Raw genomic sequence first — 17,769 nt, 5'->3', positions numbered from 1 at the left:
CACCGCCAGCCTGTTGGCGGTGCCTGTTGGCGGTGCTTCCGTCTTTGACCGCCAAGGTTGTAATGACCCCCATTGTCTTTTTTGGATGGTTTTACCTTTAACACTCTTCTTGTAGTGGGTTATCAGGTTACTTGTTAGTCTAAAGGAGGGTTAGGTCCCTTGACACAAGCAGTTCAACGGACCCAAAAGGTTACAAGGCAGTTTTAGGTGGCAAAAATTGCAAAAATAAATGTCACCCTGTGAAACTAAAGATAATGATCAATGATAGAACAAAGAAATCTTTAAATACTCGGGTTAGCTGAGAATTTGACTGTTTTACTATATATAAAGGTCATTATCTTCTTTCTTTACTTGCAAAAGGAACTCAACACCACCAGTAACATCTAAAATCTCATTTTCTTATTGACACACAAAGCATATGCAGCAGGAAAGACATATTTAAATGTGTTAAAGAAGATGTGCATTCTGTAAGTGTATTGATCCTGCTGCCTGGCATCATTCCTGCCATACATTTGCTTATTAAATATTCAGCTACTGGCAAATACGCAAGAAATCCTGATGCTCCTTTTTCTATAATATCAAATGAGCAAGTATTATTATGTCACTGCTGCATTCATGTGACACATGGATAATGGTCCTTTGAGCCAAACAGAAAATGTATTGTAACGACAATACTGCTCTTGGATTAGAAGCTGCAATCCCTTGGTGGGGACCTTTATGAGTGGTAGGAGAGGGATACTTCTGTGTCTGAAATGTGCTGCAATTTCCAACATTATTTAAGGAGGACCAAAGGTCTTTTGCGTAGAGATGTAGAGTCAGGGACCTCTTAAGGATTTTGGGGGTCCTGGGCCCAATGTGTTTTTGGGGGACCTTTTTGCATCAACTTTGAATTTATGATACAATTTCAGCTCTTTTATGCCCTCTTTGGCAAGGTCCCTGACAGTGCACAGGCACACTCATGCAAATTCTAAATATGTTTACATCTAAAAGTCAGGGGTAGGTACGTGTGTTTTCAATATTGTAACAAAGCAGCAGCTCGCTAATATTACTCCAAATACTCTCTGTGACACCCTCCCATGTGTCATATAGCATGCCCTGTTTTATCTTTAAAAATTATTTTTACTAATATTGCATGAAACATTAACACAACATTTCTCTGCAAAAATGCCTGTAATAGACTCTCACACATCACCCACATTAAAAGATAAATTAAAGGAAAACATTATTTAGAACAATCTGTTTAAAAAATATCAAGGTCATAAGGGCATGACTCTCAGAAGAAAAGAGGTGGCTTTATCAGGGCCCCCCTGAAAGGCTGGGGCTCTAGGCCAGAGCCCACTTTGCCCATACCTTAAAAGGGCTCTGTGTATAGTAGCCATTTAGGTTGCAGGCATTGTAGTTATGTAGTGGCACAGGACTACATCTCTTACACTTTTTCAGATAAATATTTTCACGCCTGCAAAGAAACAGCAATAATGACATTTAAATGAACTATAAAAAGAAGCCTAAGCAAATGCAAAAATGTATTACTTTTAGGGCTTCCCTACAAGTGCCCTGGAATTTCTGATGGTGCAAGTAACCTTGTTACGAGGACCATAAGACAATGTGAGGTCCAAGTAAACTTCATAGATCTGTCTTGAACAAAACAGCTGATAACTTTGGGAGACACTGTAGGGTGGGACTGGGAATTACCTGGTGAAAAGAACAGAGAAATACTGACTCACCTAATGATTCTCCCTTTCTCCGTGGACCTCAGGGTACCACTTGGGTTACCCACTAACTTCAGACTGCATGTTCGCTGAAATGTACAGCACTTATCCAATGTATGGCATGTGTCATAAATGTGCCTTTTATCATAAGAATTTGAACTGGACGGGTACTCTTCCAGCACAAATCCTATGCTAGGTAGCTCACACTGACCTTTGGAAGGCTCTGCATCATTCATGACAGCCTGTGAGAGCGCCGAAGAATGCGATGACACCCGCAGGCCGGTCTTAGTAGACATTAGCCACCTTGCTTAGTGCAGCTCAGGAAATCTGGTGGCTGCACTGCATTGTGTGAAAAAGTACTAAATCTGTGACTTTGACACTTACCATGCACACAACTCAAAATATTTGAACAGAATACATTTGCAGAGGGTATATCTCGGTAACACATAATACCTAGCTGAACTAACCTAAGCCACAGTTAACCACATTAACAATTTGGATAATGAGTTGCCCGCTCACCTCCAGATGTGGTGGGTTTTTTATGTTTCGGGCACTTTGCATTTAACTCTTCATAATTTTCTGGACAGAACAGGTATCCAGGTCAAAATTGAGTCCTTTTTTCCTACACATCACGGATTACAAAGGTACCACAGTTTTGTGGATGGAATCAAGGAAACAGACAAAATATAGCAACATTTTGTTTTTTTTGATGAAATATTGGAAAAATGTGTTGTGCAAGAAACATATAATTTTTCTATATATTTTATCCACAAATGGTTCAGTGGTAAGATTATGATCTTTCTAGCTTTCGGGATCAAACAATGTTGCAATGGTGCATGTTTTAATCGTATAATTTTTTGCCACAATGTTTGCAGTTTTGAAAGTAGTAGTCAATGTTTATTATTTTGTGTGGTTTCTACCTACCTTTGGTTTGTGGTGAAACAGGGGTACAAGTTCTAAATTCATCATTTGTGTGGATCGCTCATGTTTTTCCCAAAGAAATTAATACTTGAATTAAAAACTACTGTAAAATAAATGGATTAAACAGAAATAGGTAAAAAAAAATTCATCTGTAAAATATGGCCCCACTGGTCGATTTACAACAGTAATATATCACAACATCCATCAGACCCTTCTGGTCACAGTGATGCATTGTATTTATTGTTTGTCTGATAGACAGAGGCAGCAACTGAGCTGCAGCTTATAATGATTTTTCATTGTGTACCAACCATGCATCAGTTCATAAGATGAAATGCAATACATTTTTTTAAATGTGCCGTAGAGACTGAAAGCCTGATTCACAAATTGCACTTTTTAATAAGTGTACACTTGTAAGCATATTTGCTACTTTTTGTTATTCACAAACCTTACTTACATGGTAACTTACACTACACATGGCCAACCACTGGTACTGTAACACTCTCCAATAGAAAATGATGGGGATATGGAATTTAAATAAAACTTATAGGAAATAGTGTGGAATGTTACATTATTTAAAATAAAGATATAAATAAATATACATTACAGTTTAAAAAAATTAAATAGTTAATTTTTATTTAAAGAATCTGAGTTACTGTTTGAGGGGCATGGGAGCCCCACTTGGGCAACAACCCCAATCCTAGTCAGGGTGAACTATAACAAGTTATAAAATTAACCTGTGCTTTACCTTCTGGTAGCCTGGCACAAGGGAGTCAGGCTTAACTTAGAGACAACATGTAAAGTATTTATGAAACACATAAACAGTAATAAATAGAAAACACAACACAAGAAAAATCCCCAACCAATTTAGAATAGAGTAATTTTGGTAAAATAAAATGATACAAGAAAGACAAAAATACAATCAGTAGAATTGGAGATATAGAATTTTTAAGTGACTATAGTGCCGACAAGCACAAAGTGCTACTCATGGTCACCTGGTCGCTTTAGATTGGGGGTAAGTCACAAGTTCAGGCCGATGAGTGAGAGCTGGGAAAAGAGACCTGATTAGTTCCATTGACAAGTTACCTTCTTAAGTCCAGCGTGAAGAGTTCCATTTGTGTTTAAGAAGGCAGCAGAGAAGAGGCTCTTGGTAAGAAGAACTGGTCGAGCGTCTCAGATGGTTGTTGCTGTAGTGTGAAGATCCAGTCATTGCAGATGATTCGTGTTGGCGGACATCGCAGCTGTCATCGTTGTAGCTTGAAGTGTAGGTCTCACATTGTTGGCACCTCATAGAAATCAGGACTCACTCCAGTAGAGGCTGGCAGCAGGGCTCAGGCAGGTCCAGCTGCAGCTGCTCACATGGTCAGTTGCAGGGAGGCCTCTGGAAGCTTGTTGTGTCCCTGTAGCTCACAAAGGAACTTCAATCAATTGACCCTTGGAATCACTCGGGGTAGCCTGTGATCAAAGCAAGCAGATCCAGACTTCTTTCCTCTGACAGTGAGGCAGTCCTTCAAACAGCGGAGCAGTCCTTTTGGCAGTAGGACAGTAGGGCAGCTCCTCTGCTGAATCTTCCACAGGTCTAGGAGGGTTCTGAAGTGGGGTATGAGAGTGCCACTGTGTAGCCTCAGTGCCAACCTTTGTGCTGTGGGCAACCACTTACCCCCTGCCAAACTCGTTCTGTCTAGTTCCCCTGTCCCTCCTGGGTTTGTCTCCTCTCCGTCAAGTGTGACAAAAGGCAGGACAGGCCTGGTGTCAGGTTTTTTTGTGTGTGCTTTAGGCATAGCCCTTTGAAGTGTGATTGGGGATAGTACAGACCCTCCTTAGCCATTTTGTCAGTATAGCTCATCTTGTCCACACCTACCCGTCCTTTGTGAGACAGCTGCATTCATATGACCCTGTTTACTGGTGGAAAGGCACAGTTGTTTTGGAAACAAGAATGCCAACTTTTGAAAAGTTAAAGTATAAAAAAGTGATAGATCAAATGCTTGAATTAATCTAAACCACTGGTAATTACTCAGGGCTGCATGCTGTGTCATAGCTGGAACACAAGCAACCCAGAACAGGTTTCACCCCTGTTATGGGATCATCAGCCAGGTAAAGCTTGATTTCAGTGACTCAGTGTGCACAGGACCCACACTTGGGCATACCCATCCCTTTTTGGGTAACTTAGGGAAACACATTAAAGTATACAAAAAGTGATAGATTGAATGCTTGAATAAATGTCAGCCACTGGTAATTACTCTGGGCTGCATGTCAGTCCATCGTTATTTTGCACACCATGCCACCTCAGATTGGACCCAGCTGTGTGCAGATATCACGTTTTTGTTTTGAAAATTGACCCATGTGGGAAGCTGCGGTATTTGTGCCTGGGTTCAGCTGCTATCAAAGGGAAACCTACTAAACCTTGACACTTCTGAAAACTAGACATCAAGGGGAGGGTAGTGTGGTGAGTTTTGTGTGAATTCAACTACATTTTCCTTTCCGGAATGTCCTGCAAAACCTGAAGCTCTGGCTAAGCTCTCGCATTCTAGTGAGGGAAAGATTTGGAATCTGTGGGGATCCACAAAATGTCAGCCAACCCAGTGCTCATAACTACACTTCCCCAGGTAAAAACTGGGAAAAAAAACAGTACATTGTAAAATGTAAGTTGGCAGGAGGTAGGAAAATCATATGCATTATTGATTAGATTAATGTATGATGCATTTTGCACCCGCCTACTACTACAATTATTTGTAAAAAAGACACCTCTATGAGAGTCATTTGCTACACAAAGGGTCTCTGTAACTGACCAGTTGCGTGCACCCGCAACAATGGTTCATGCCACTGATACATTTGATTCTAATTCATAAATAGGAAAGGAGTGCCTCTTTCTTGCTCGCTCCTAACTGTGATTCAATATGAGTAAATAAAGTTGCTTTGCAAGTCAGAAATACCTTTCCAACTTGCAAAATGTATTACTACATATCAATTTGCAGTCACAAAGCCTGTGATTATAAAAGTCATGTAATTGAAAAATAAGCTTTTGTACATCGGGCTGTCTAAACACAACTTTTGCTACCCCCTTTTAATTTTGATCCCCTGGCACTCACTTGTGGGCTCACTTACCCAAACCCATGCTCACTCACACATTCCCTCACAATTGTATTATATTTTATTAATGTAATGATGTTTCTCCCTTTATACAGGTAACTGGAAACTGGATGTTGTTATTCCAAGGCCCAAAGTGCTGTTGTCACCAATTGATTACATGACGACAGGTAGGCCTCTTTATTCTAATCTTATGCACTGATATACAATGCTTTCCAATTCACACTGTGATAACTGTTACTTGAATTACCACCATTGTGTCAGGGCCAGCATATTGTCAGGGATTGCCATTAGTGATATAGGTCTCTAATTTTACCAGCAATTAACATCATTTTGCTAGGGGCAACACTTGCAATGGATTGCTACCATTGTGCTAGGACCATCATTTTACTAGGAATTACCACTATTGTGCCTGAACCAGTATATTGCCAGCGAACTCCACCACTTTGCCAGGGCCCTCATTTTTCCAGTAATTAACACCCTTGTGCCAGGGCCCTTGTATTGACAGGGATTACCACCAGTGATACAGGTCTATCATTTTACTATAAATTACCACTATTGTGCTACAGCCAGCACATTGCTAGATACTACCACCACAGTGCTACATCTAATATTTTACCAAGAAATACTAAATATTGTGCCTGGTCCATCATATTGTCAGGAATGATCACCATTGTGCGAGGTCAAGCATTTGATCAAGAACTTTCACCATTTCTCTAGGGCCAGGATAAATAACAGCGATTATCACTATTGATTCAGGTTCAACATTTTAGTAGAAATTATCCACAATGTGCTAGGATCAGCATTTTTACAGGATTTACCGTCACTGTGAAAGGCCATCCTTTTACCAAGTAGTGCCTGTGCCAGTTGCTTCCCTTTGTGCAGTGTGACAACGTGTGGGTTGCAATTAATGATGGTACTTTTATAACATTTCTGTGGACGTACAGACGTATTCTTGGATTAATAGCTATTCCTTCAAGATCTATGAATGTGCAGCTATTGCACTTGCTTTCTTGTTGGTAAATTGCGTGAATAGTGCTCAAAGTCTCTTTATAATCCAGGTGTGAGGTGTGAATCAATAACCTGCCATACTAGCATTTAAGTTACAAGTATGCTATTGTACGAGGTTTCCTTTGAAAGATGAGATTGCACTGAATTGCGTTACATTGTATTGCAGCATTCATATGGGGCTTTCTTATCTCTTGTCAGTGTTCTAAAGTGCTTTGCATACTAGGCCTCAATGGATCAGTTTCTGAGGTGCTCAGATGAGAGAAGGGATTTAGTGGCAGTGTCAACTATTAGAGCAATGGTTATGTAGAATGTTGATGACATCTTTAAATCTTTGCTCTGCATGTGTTCTATGATCCCTCAGGCAAATTTGAATGACTTAGGGTAGTACAAATGTAGAAACAACTGATAAAAATGCCCAAATCTTATTGCTGTATGGATGGGATTTTTAATTCAGACAACATTTTAAAGAAGTCTTTGCAATACTATCGGGGCTTTACTCTCCAAGTAGATAGTGATCAAAAGTAATTTCAGTTGATATATGTGATTCTCCAACAGAAAACTTTGAAACAAATGTCAAGTGATTAGACATGAGCAATAATAACTGTAACCACTTTTAATGTAACAATGAATCCTATCCTTTGATCTAATGCTGTACCACTCTGCTTTGGAACCGCTATCTGGGCCCTCTGAGCAGCTCTTCGGTGTTACCTCATAATTCGTGCCCAAGCAAAAATAATGACTTTCCTTTTGCCACTGACTGAAAATCTGCATCTTTAAGTAAATATATCCTTGCTACTTCAGTAATGTAAACCCTCTAGCAGTACGTGGAAATTATTGCCCTATTGACAAATTTTTAAAATTGACCACACAACTTACCTAACTACCGACCCATTTCACAATTTATACTATCCTGCAAGCATATTGAGAATGTCGTCTTGGATGGATCCAAATTAATCCCATTTATGAACTGCACAGATCCAGACAACCTAGTGTCTGTATCTGATCATCAACGCTATCTCCTCAGCTCTGTATCACCCATCAGCCTCTCCTGTCTCACTTATAACAGATGGGCTTATTTGATAAAGCTTTGGCAAAATAATTTTTTATATAAGCCTTGATATACTCCAATATAAACTAGCACATTGACTACCTCCTGGCCTAATGCTCTTGCATTTTGTTTCAACATTATATATAGGTTTTGGCTTGCTTGACTCAGTTATTTGGTTCCACATTTCACATGTGTTCAGTTGACACCCAGATCCTTCTCAATGTCGACCTAGACAGTTATAAACTTTAAGCCTGCCTCGCTGCTTTTCAAGTCTCAATATATTATAATATAATGAAAGTTAATGGCAGCATGGACTGTTTGCCCTGTGTGCTGGGCACCTCAACAATTCTAGTCTTGGAGTAAAAGGTGATTATTGACTGTTCATGTTGCGCAAATTACAATAGCAACCCAATCCTGCCTCTTTCAAATGCCTATTAAAGATGCTTTAGCTTTTTATTCTTTTCCAAAGTGACAACAAATGACACATATTTATCATCATGATTAGATTACTGTAAGTCAGTCTTGGATTTCCAAAATCGAAAGCCACATCCTGCTGGGGTAAAAGCATGAGCCATAAAACCACCATTCCATAAAGGGGTGAAACTTTAGGCATTGTTCCTGTTCAATAATATAGTACACCAAGCATGTCAAGGTTTCTTACCTTCACAATGGAAACTTTATCTCCTAGCTGCACATTGAGATCTTACAATGCATGACTGATTATAATTCCACTGTCCAAGTAAATTTGCCTTCATGGTTGATCCTCTGCTACTAGGGCTCCGGTAACATTCGGGTTAATTGGAAAATATTGATATCAAAGTGACTGGTTGCGTATAGCGGGGTACAAACTGAGGTGGCATTGTATGCAAAAGTGAGATGGAATGGGATGCATAATTACCAGTACCTGAGAACAATTAAAGCATTCCATCCATCATTTTATTGTAAACTTTAGTATTAATTAGGCAGGTCGCTATTTGCAACCCTTTGTGATTGTCTCCAACAAATACAGGGATGCTGGCCTCCAGGGAACAGCAATGGGTTCTGTGTTCACTGTGCTACTGGAACCAGGATGCACCCGACTGAAAAAGCCCAAAAAGGCTAGTGATTAGATTATTTGCACTTATTGTGTGTTTAGGACCATGTTCTCTATGCACCACTTGGCAATCGTTTGGTTTTGTTTTTCAAAAACAAACTTCCAAAGCATGAGCTTGATTTTAAACAAAAAGTCAAGGGCCCTGATGCTCAGGAATATTTCTGTATGTACTCCAGGGTTATTGATTGATTTCCCTGGTCCTGTACACCACGTGCTGCCTAAATCTGATGGAGCAACAACCACCGTGACCTTGCAGCCCTGTGGCAGATGTGCAATAAGTTCAAGAGTTTACACTAATGAAGTCATCTGAGTTTCTGCCAATGAAAACCCAGCTCTTGCTGGTTCACCACCCTTAAACGCATTAGGGAAACAGTGAGTTTGGCAAGGTGAGTGAATTACTAATTTATAGTGGTTCATCCTTTCTGTGAAACTCCAAATTACCCCTTATCACTCAAACCTCTTGATGCCTCATGGAGAATGAAATATTTTCAGCATTCTATGGAGTTCCAGACTGGGATTCAGTGGATGCACATAGTGTTTGATCAAACATTTTATTTGTTTTGATCAAGATGTGTTTAGTGAGTTAGGGCCTCAATATGAGTTTGGCAGTCAGACAAGCCGACCGCCAAACCCACATTGAGGACGCCACCATCATGGTGCCCAGCGCACCCTTACCGTCAGCCTTTCAATGTGGGGTTGTAATCAGCTAGGCGGTGCTGAGTTTAAAGGCACCCTGGCTGAGTGCAACCCCGACAGCCTACGTTGTGACTGATTTTTCTGGCGGGGATGGCAATCTTCAGGTGGGTTATAATGTGGCAGTCCGACGGCCTGGAGTGTGCCACACTCATAACAAGGCCCATAGACTCTTGGTCAAGTACATAGGGAGCCTACACAAGGTTCAAATTATGCATGTGTGACATAGTAGCAAGAGACAATACTAGAAACATTTAAATTACAACTGCGGAACTATCACCATGAGTGCAGAATTGCAGATTTTGAGTAATCAGCGCTTGTAAGTTATATGTTGAATTGGGCAGTACATCATACTGTGGGTTTGAGAAACATACTACAAATGTAGTAAACACCATTGCATCCTCAACATTGTGCATATCCAAAAGCTTTTGGAATTTGTTTGCCACAACTCCTTATACTTCTATATATATGCCTCCATGATCCAGATATTATTGATGCAAAAATGTGGTAAAGTATAAAATATTCCTATTTTCCACTGGGGATGTTCAAGGTGGAAAGATATTTCACAGAAAACATATGTTCCATGAAAAGAAAAGAAGGAAATACAACTCAGTATTTTGCTCTACAAGTGACAAATCTCTGAAATGGACAATCTCAATAGATTTATGGGGAGGGTTAAGGAAATTCATTAGCAATTTGTTTGAATCATATGCAAAAAATCTTCAAATTCTAGGTTCCACTCACAAATGCGTAGGTATAATGGAAATCAGCAAACTTGTCAAAATCCTTTGAACGTGTGGACGTACAACACTCATCCAAACATTTACAACTTTTGTGAATTGGAACACATACCTCCCCATCTCTGCCTGATCTTAATACAGTGCTTGCAGCCAAATGTAATGCACATAGGAAAGTGCTACAGATTAAAATATCAGAAATTGGCATTTAACTGTAAGTTTGTGAGTGCTTTCAAAATATATTTCTGTGTATTTATATTAGTTTATTTTTTTTAATTGTTTAAAATTATGTTACGGCTGGTGGGCCCATTATCTTTTTGCACTGAACTAGGCAGGACCTGTAGTCCAGTTGTTCATGCAAATTTGTAGTACTTAGGTGAAGGAGGTGAAAGAAAGTCGTGTAGGCAATCTCAAAAGTGCTTGCGTTTAACAAACATGTAACAAACGCCTTGGTTCAATTTTCTTTCTTGTCACGATCAAGGAATAGGAATCTAGTACCCAATGTGCAAAGTTATTTTGCAATTGTAAACCCGGTGATTTGCAAACTCAGGATTTGCGATCTCAAAATGTCTTTCTTCTATTTAATAAACCCAATTTGTGAGTCGGTATAGCTCTTAGCAAACCACTGAGCAGTAACCAACAAACCACTAACTAGTTAGTGGTAACTAATTCACAACGGGGAAAGTGTGTCTTTGGGACACTTTTCTTCAGGGCTTTTCTTTCCATTTCTGAATCCTGTCAGGCAACCTTCTGGATGGCAGATAGAGGTCCAAGGGACCACTGCCCACTCCTCTCAATGTATTGCCAAACGGGAAATGTTTTTTTCAAAAAGCAGCACTGATTCCTCTATGGAAAATGGGCTGCTCTAAAAAACAATGTTAACTGTTTGGAAACGCAAACACAAGGATGGAGGTCTGCTGCACATCTTGGCTGAACATCTGTCCACACTTTTGGCACTTAGGGTGTTACATCAAACACACAAAAGGTGATGGGAGGATTACTTGCAAATAGTCTAGCCATGGGAAATCGCTTGGGGTAGCATTACAACTCCTTGTTTATTTTTCCCACCATACCCTCTTTGCTTTTATACAGCATGGGCTCTCTGCATTGTACACTGCTCTGCCTTTGGTGTGCAGACATAGGCCCTCATTCCGACCCTGGCGGTTTCAAACCGCCAGGGTGGAGGACCGCGGGAGCACCGCCGACAGGCCGGCGGTGCTCCAATGGGCATTCCGACCGCGGCGGTAAAGCCGCGGTCGGACCGGCAACACTGGCGGTCTCCCGCCAGTGTACCGCCGCCCATAGGAATCCTCCAAGGCGGCGCAGCTAGCTGCGCCGCCGAGGGGATTCCGACCCCCCCTACCGCCATCCAGTTCCCGGCGGTTCTCCCGCCGGGAACCGGATGGCGGTAGGGGGGGTCGTGGGGCCCCTGGGGGCCCCTGCAGTGCCCATGCCACTGGCATGGGCACTGCAGGGGCCCCCGTAAGAGGGCCCCTAAATGTATTTCACTGTCTGCTTCGCAGACAGTGAAATACGCGACGGGTGCAACTGCACCCGTCGCACAGCTTCCACTCCGCCGGCTCTATTCCGAGCCGGCTTCATCGTGGAAGCCTCTTTCCCGCTGGGCTGGCGGGCGGCCTGAAGGCGGCCGCCCGCCAGCCCAGCGGGAAAGTCAGAATCACCGCCGCGGTCTTTCGACCGCGGAACGGTATTCTGGCGGCCCCCGACAGGCCGGCGGCGACCGCCGCCGGCCAATGTCGGAATGAGGGCCATAATACCAGACAGAAATATTATGTGGAGAAAATATTGTGTAATGAATATCGAGGATAAAAATATTGTGAAGGTACATTTCTATGGGTAAGCAAATATTTACTAAATATAACTCCACAGATGTGCATCATGACAATATATATATCTTCAAGGTACATAGAGGTGGAGTTAACCATAGTAAATCCATACTTTCCTATGTGCACTTACCATCTTGAAGTTTTGGTCCTCCATATTTTTTGACACAACATTCTTTCCACATGATATTTGTATTTCCGATATTCTGTCAGTGATTCCTGTCTTCACTGCAACTATTATGCTTGTGGTTCCATTGAAGGCAGTGAAATCCCCAACAGAGAGACATGGGTTCTCACAACAAGGCAGGCTGTCATGTGCCATGGGAACAGAGTTCATAGCCTGTGCTGATCTGGTGGCTCGAAGATGGCCTGCCAGTCTCCAAAGGAGTCTGTTAGTGTCTCACAATTAACAAAGGCATATTAAGGAACTGATACCTCTCAGCTGGCTGAACCTTGCCTTAGTGTACTTTATCTTTTACACCTTAGCATACATCTGTTCATCCACACATGCAGCTTGTTTCTGATATTCATCGAAATTGTCAATTTCAATGGCGAAAAAAACATTTGATTAATTATTGTGGTTTTTCTTTTTGGTCACAAAGGAGAAGATCAGACTGGAATGGTCACTACTTTCCATCACTGAGCTAGTGACCAGATCAGTTTGGAATTGCCTCTGGCGCATTGGATAGAGGAACAACGGGTGCCCTCTGTTGTTTCCTTTTTTTATATTGAGCCCTTCTGCTCTTTAATAAGAAAGAAACACATTTGAATGTGTGGGAGAGTGGGGTGATGCAGAGCTATTAAATTACATTAAGCATTTTGCTTTATATCTATTATATTTATGAGTAACTATCTTGAATTTGGAAAGTACTTGGCGATATAGAAACTAAACTAAGAAGCTATGTGGGGGTAAAAATTAGCAACCAAAAATAAATATTTCAGCATTATAAAGGTCTCAGCATGGGAAGTTCACACATGTAGCCCAACGGTGACACTAAGAAGTGCCACAGTTGGTCTTTGGCTTGAAGATTGTCTTAGTTGGAGCTGGAGAGCCAGATACACAACTTGAGAGCAGCACTCAAACAGAGGATGCAGGTGAAGAACAGAGCCCAAGCAGAGAAAGCCAAGCACCTGGCCATACCTTAGGGGTGGCATTTATAGACTGCAAGATCTGTGAATTCTGCAATAAATCCTTGGATCACAGGATCCTCAAAGTCTGCTGTAGAATCTCAAATCCTGGGTTCCTCTAATCTTTCAGTAGATACTTGAATCCCACTGTAGTCTGCGATTCATTGGGGAAATACTGTCACATCTTTTGGGGTGCCCTCATGGGGACAGGATTGGCTGTGCATGTGATGAGGTGGAGGGAGTCACAACCTAGATGTATACATGTGGCAGCCACCATCTTCGCTACATGACTCCTTTCATGCCAGGGCAGATGACATCCTGATTGGCAATGCCCTGAGCAAGGAGTTGAAGGGGCAATCAGTAATGCCCAGGATCAGAGGTGGATAAGAGTGGTGGCAAGCATCCGTGGCAAGCCATGGCGACAACCGCTAGGTGAAACAAGATTGTGCTATAGAGACCAAAAACCAAACTTATAGTTGTCTAACTCTAGCTGGTCTACCAAGCTAGCCTGAGGATCTGAGAATAGGACGTTACAGTTGTCTAAACACAAATGTATCATTTCCCCCACCAATGATGCCCTAGTAGCATGAGAAAGAAGGGGTATAAAGTTTTTTTTTCCATTGCAGCAATCAGCCACTCATGATAGATTTAATGGTTGGAGCCATGGACATGTCCATGTCAAAGATAACACCCAGGGCGTTTACTTTGATTGTGGGCTGTAAGGGGAGACTGAAGATGTCTGGAGCAAGGGAGGAGGGAAAGAGGAAGATGGTGGAAGTTCTGCCTATTTGACCAAAGATAAATGTTTCCTTTTTAGATGCACTGAGTTAAAGTGAACTGGAATCCACCCAAGATTTGAGCTTCCCTAACATTGTGACAAATGCTGTGATGTACTGATGTACATTTCTGGGCAAGTGAATGTTTTATGTAACCCAGAGACTTGAATAAAACTCAACTCGGGGACATATGAAAATACCAAACAACTCAGGGTACAGATATGATACCTAAGAGATAATGTTACGCACAAATGGCCCTATCTTGACTTTGTATGGTTTAATAGAAAGGAAGTAAACCAGCTGATGGTCTTTAGTAGCTTGTTTAGCATGTAGGCTAAGCGCTGTAAGAAAATGCTCCATGTGCTTTGTAATGTGTTGTGTGAGTGACAGCAGCATACTAATGTATAGCTTCAATGTACCAGTGCCATGGTTGATATTTTTGAATGGCGGGCTTAGGTGGGTTTGGATGATCCAGGAGCTTACACTAGTCCCACCCCATAGACCAAAACCCCTCACTCTCAATGGTCTAACTTGCTCACACATACATTTGGCGTAAATAGTGCAGAATGCTCAGGAAAGGGCAACAATCAGACCAATTTTACAAGATGTCTGTTAGAAGGTGTGGCATTTATGGAAATTGTGTTTGTATGGTTAAATAAAATTAAATACCACAATCTAGCAAACCCTATGCACATGTAGGTTGTAAAGTTCATACATTACATACATGCATATGTGCAGTGATTGAAACATGTATGTAAGTCACAAATGTACACGAGTTCCATACAGATACACATGGAAATTATAAAATACATACGCCCAGATAATTTTAAAAATGGTTCAAACTATAAAATGCATAAGCATGTGTATATTACATTCTTTGTGGTGTGCTCGTAGCATCGAGTTGAGAAGGAAAATATATTTTTGTCGATCTTGATTGGATGATTTATTTCTGCCCTGTAAAATCAGCACTAGTCTAGTGACGAATTAGGTCTTTATTCAAAGAAAACAATCAAAGCTTTTTACGAATTCCTTTGAAACAAAACTACACATTCATTGACTAAAGTACAAGTGCTGGCAAGGAGTGTATGGCCTCTTTGTGTTCTGAGGAGACCTGGCAAATATCTTTTACTTTCCTTTTTTAAATCTGCTACTTCTCTTCTCGTGCGATTGACCTTATGGAACGTCTATTAAAAACATACTTGTAAAATACATTCCTGGCACCACTAGGACCTTCATTCCTAGAGGTAGGTCCAGATGTTATGGTGAAATATTCAAGAAAATCTTCAAGATTCTGTATACATAGTGCATTTTCCTCTGATACTGAGCACGAAACATAAGTGATGATGATCACTAACAAAAGGGAGAAATTTACGAATTAAAAATAATTTTCAAGCCACGTCCTGATTTGTAGGCACATGAGGAGTTTACACAAAGAGTATAAAGCCATGTCAATCTAGAGAAAGGAGAGAACTGAAGCAACTTAACCTCATATCCCCTCTTCTGTGATTCCACCATTTATTAGAGGCTGAGAAAAGCTATGTTGTGTTTGCCTATAATGGTTTAAAATGATAGGTACTCTGTATGAGGGAGGTAACTAACAGTAGCATCCTTTTGGCATGCTTTGATTGACCTAGTCTTCTAGGTATCTCACACTGATAGGGGGGATATAGGGGGAACATTGAGTTCCTCTTTTTGCCACGTTGCATTTTTGAGCTTATGGTGGTGAATGTGTGCATCTAATACTACTTCATGCACTTGCCCTAAAACAGGATGAAGGATCAGTATGTTCTCCAAAGAACTCTGACTACTTTAGGCTGGCATCAGTAAGCACACAGCACACAGCTGAAAAGACTATGGGGACAATACATACTTCAAAAGGTCACTTTCATTCATCAGTTATGTGCAATACCCAAATATAATATTGTTAGCCATGCAACCATAACACCTCACACGCACCGGAGGCAAACAATGGAAATACTTGTTTCTTCTGTACAAAGGGGCTTAATCACAAACTGCATTTTTTTTAGTTTAAAAATGTTATTGGTATTTTTGCAAGGGAGGAAGAAGGCAAAAAAATATAGAGGAGAAAAAACGGGGGTACATCAATTCCAATGAGACAGATATATTCATAGACATATACATATATGCTATATCAAAGAATATAATTATGGATTCAGGGGTTACAATAAATAATAGTAGAAAACGACAAAGGCTCCAAGGTAGCAATGGATATGAGATGTAGGGGGGGGGGGGTCATATAGGGAGCGTATCTGGGCATCACACATTATGTATCACGCCTTCAGTGCATATCAGTTAAGAGACAGCAATGTTATTGGTTGGGGGATCTGGAGCCTGGGATCTGTGGTGTATACGTCAAAGATAATATAAACTGACTTTCATGGGGAGAAAGGAGGGTAGCGGCGGTGGAAAGAGTCATGTAAGCCCATAGGGTGATTGTAAGTAAAAAGAGGCATATTCGAGTACAGATGAATCTAAAAAGTAAGAAATCTAGTTATTGGATTAATCATTACGGGACAAGGTCAGGGCAAAAAATGATCAAGTGTGTCCCATAAGCATTAGGGGGATATAAGGTAACCTTTGCAAGATGACTAGTTAATATGTGTGCTCCTCAAATATGTTTCCCACACCCACCAAGCATGATATGTTATGTTGTTGCTAACTTTCCAGTCAATCAGAATCACCTTTACGGCAACAGTGAGTAAGAGGTCCAGTAGAGAGTGGTCCATGTCAGAAAGCTCAATTGGGGAATCAGCATAGCATGGGCCCATTATGATCAGAGGGATTGACAGTGGGATGGTGGTTTTAAAAACTTTACTTAGTTGTAAACCAATGTCTCGCCAGTAAGCTTGTAGATGGGGGCCTGAGAAGAAATTCTTCATTGCCAGGTGATGAGTCGCATGACCAACAGGTGTCAAGGTCTTTTAGTTTAAGGCTAGACAGTTTTGCAAGACTTCTCTATAAGAAGTGTGCAGCAAAAAATCTGGTTGGGGTTAATGACAGGATCATTTTATGTTTTAGTAGCTTTAAATTATTTTGCGATCAGGAGTCCTCATTAGGTAGGGTAAGACCTTTCTGTGCATTTTAATGGGTCTGTATTAAACCATCGTGCTCCGTGAGCAGCTAAGTAGGATGTTTGGTAAGCGACCCAGGTGGAGAAACCTCATCCCCCCCCACTGTAGCAGGGGACCTTAATTTTTTAAGACTGATTCTGGGTTTCTTATTTTCCCAAAGGAAGCAGGAAACAGCTTTATCAACTGATAATCGAAGGGGAAGCACACTGGATAAAAAGTTAACCGACAGGGAAATCATCTTAATAGTTTTGAGCCTACTCCACCATGAAATATGTTTAGGGGACCATGTAACTAGTAGGTCCTTTATCCTTCTTAAAGTTTTAGTTTCATTAATAGCGATAGAATCAGAGAGGTCCCTAGAAAACCAGATTCCAAGATATTTGATGCTAGTTTTCCATTGGAAATTTGAGGAGCCAACTACTGAGGGATGGCAATTTACATTCAGGGGGAGAATCTCAGTTTTATCCCTGTTTAGGAAGTAACCTGAGATCCAGGAGAAACATTTCATGCTACTCAATATAGAATTGGTGGTACAATCTGAGGATTCTGAGAATATTAGGATGTCACCCACATATGCTGCTGTTTTGAATGCTTTATTATTAAACAATATGCCTGGGATATCAGTGGATTTGT

The 17,769-nt window shown here is 41.0% G+C and overlaps 1 protein-coding gene across 6 annotated transcripts in view; it reads left to right on the top strand.

Moving 5' to 3' along the window:
- The window catches only part of ERG (ETS transcription factor ERG), a 651,652-nt gene that overhangs the window by 329,893 nt on the left and 303,990 nt on the right, over positions 1–17,769 (top strand). For all 6 annotated transcript variants that reach the window (XM_069202563.1, XM_069202562.1, XM_069202564.1 and 3 more), the window contains one exon: positions 5,813–5,884. The gene's annotated coding sequence lies outside the window, so the exon portion shown is untranslated. The remainder of the gene's footprint in view (positions 1–5,812; positions 5,885–17,769) is intronic.

Source organism: Pleurodeles waltl, chromosome 8 (genome assembly GCF_031143425.1).
Source record: "Pleurodeles waltl isolate 20211129_DDA chromosome 8, aPleWal1.hap1.20221129, whole genome shotgun sequence".
NCBI classification, from domain to species: Eukaryota; Metazoa; Chordata; class Amphibia; order Caudata; family Salamandridae; genus Pleurodeles; species Pleurodeles waltl.
Note: the sequence above shows the minus strand (reverse complement) of the source record. Positions and strands in the feature narration are given on the sequence as shown.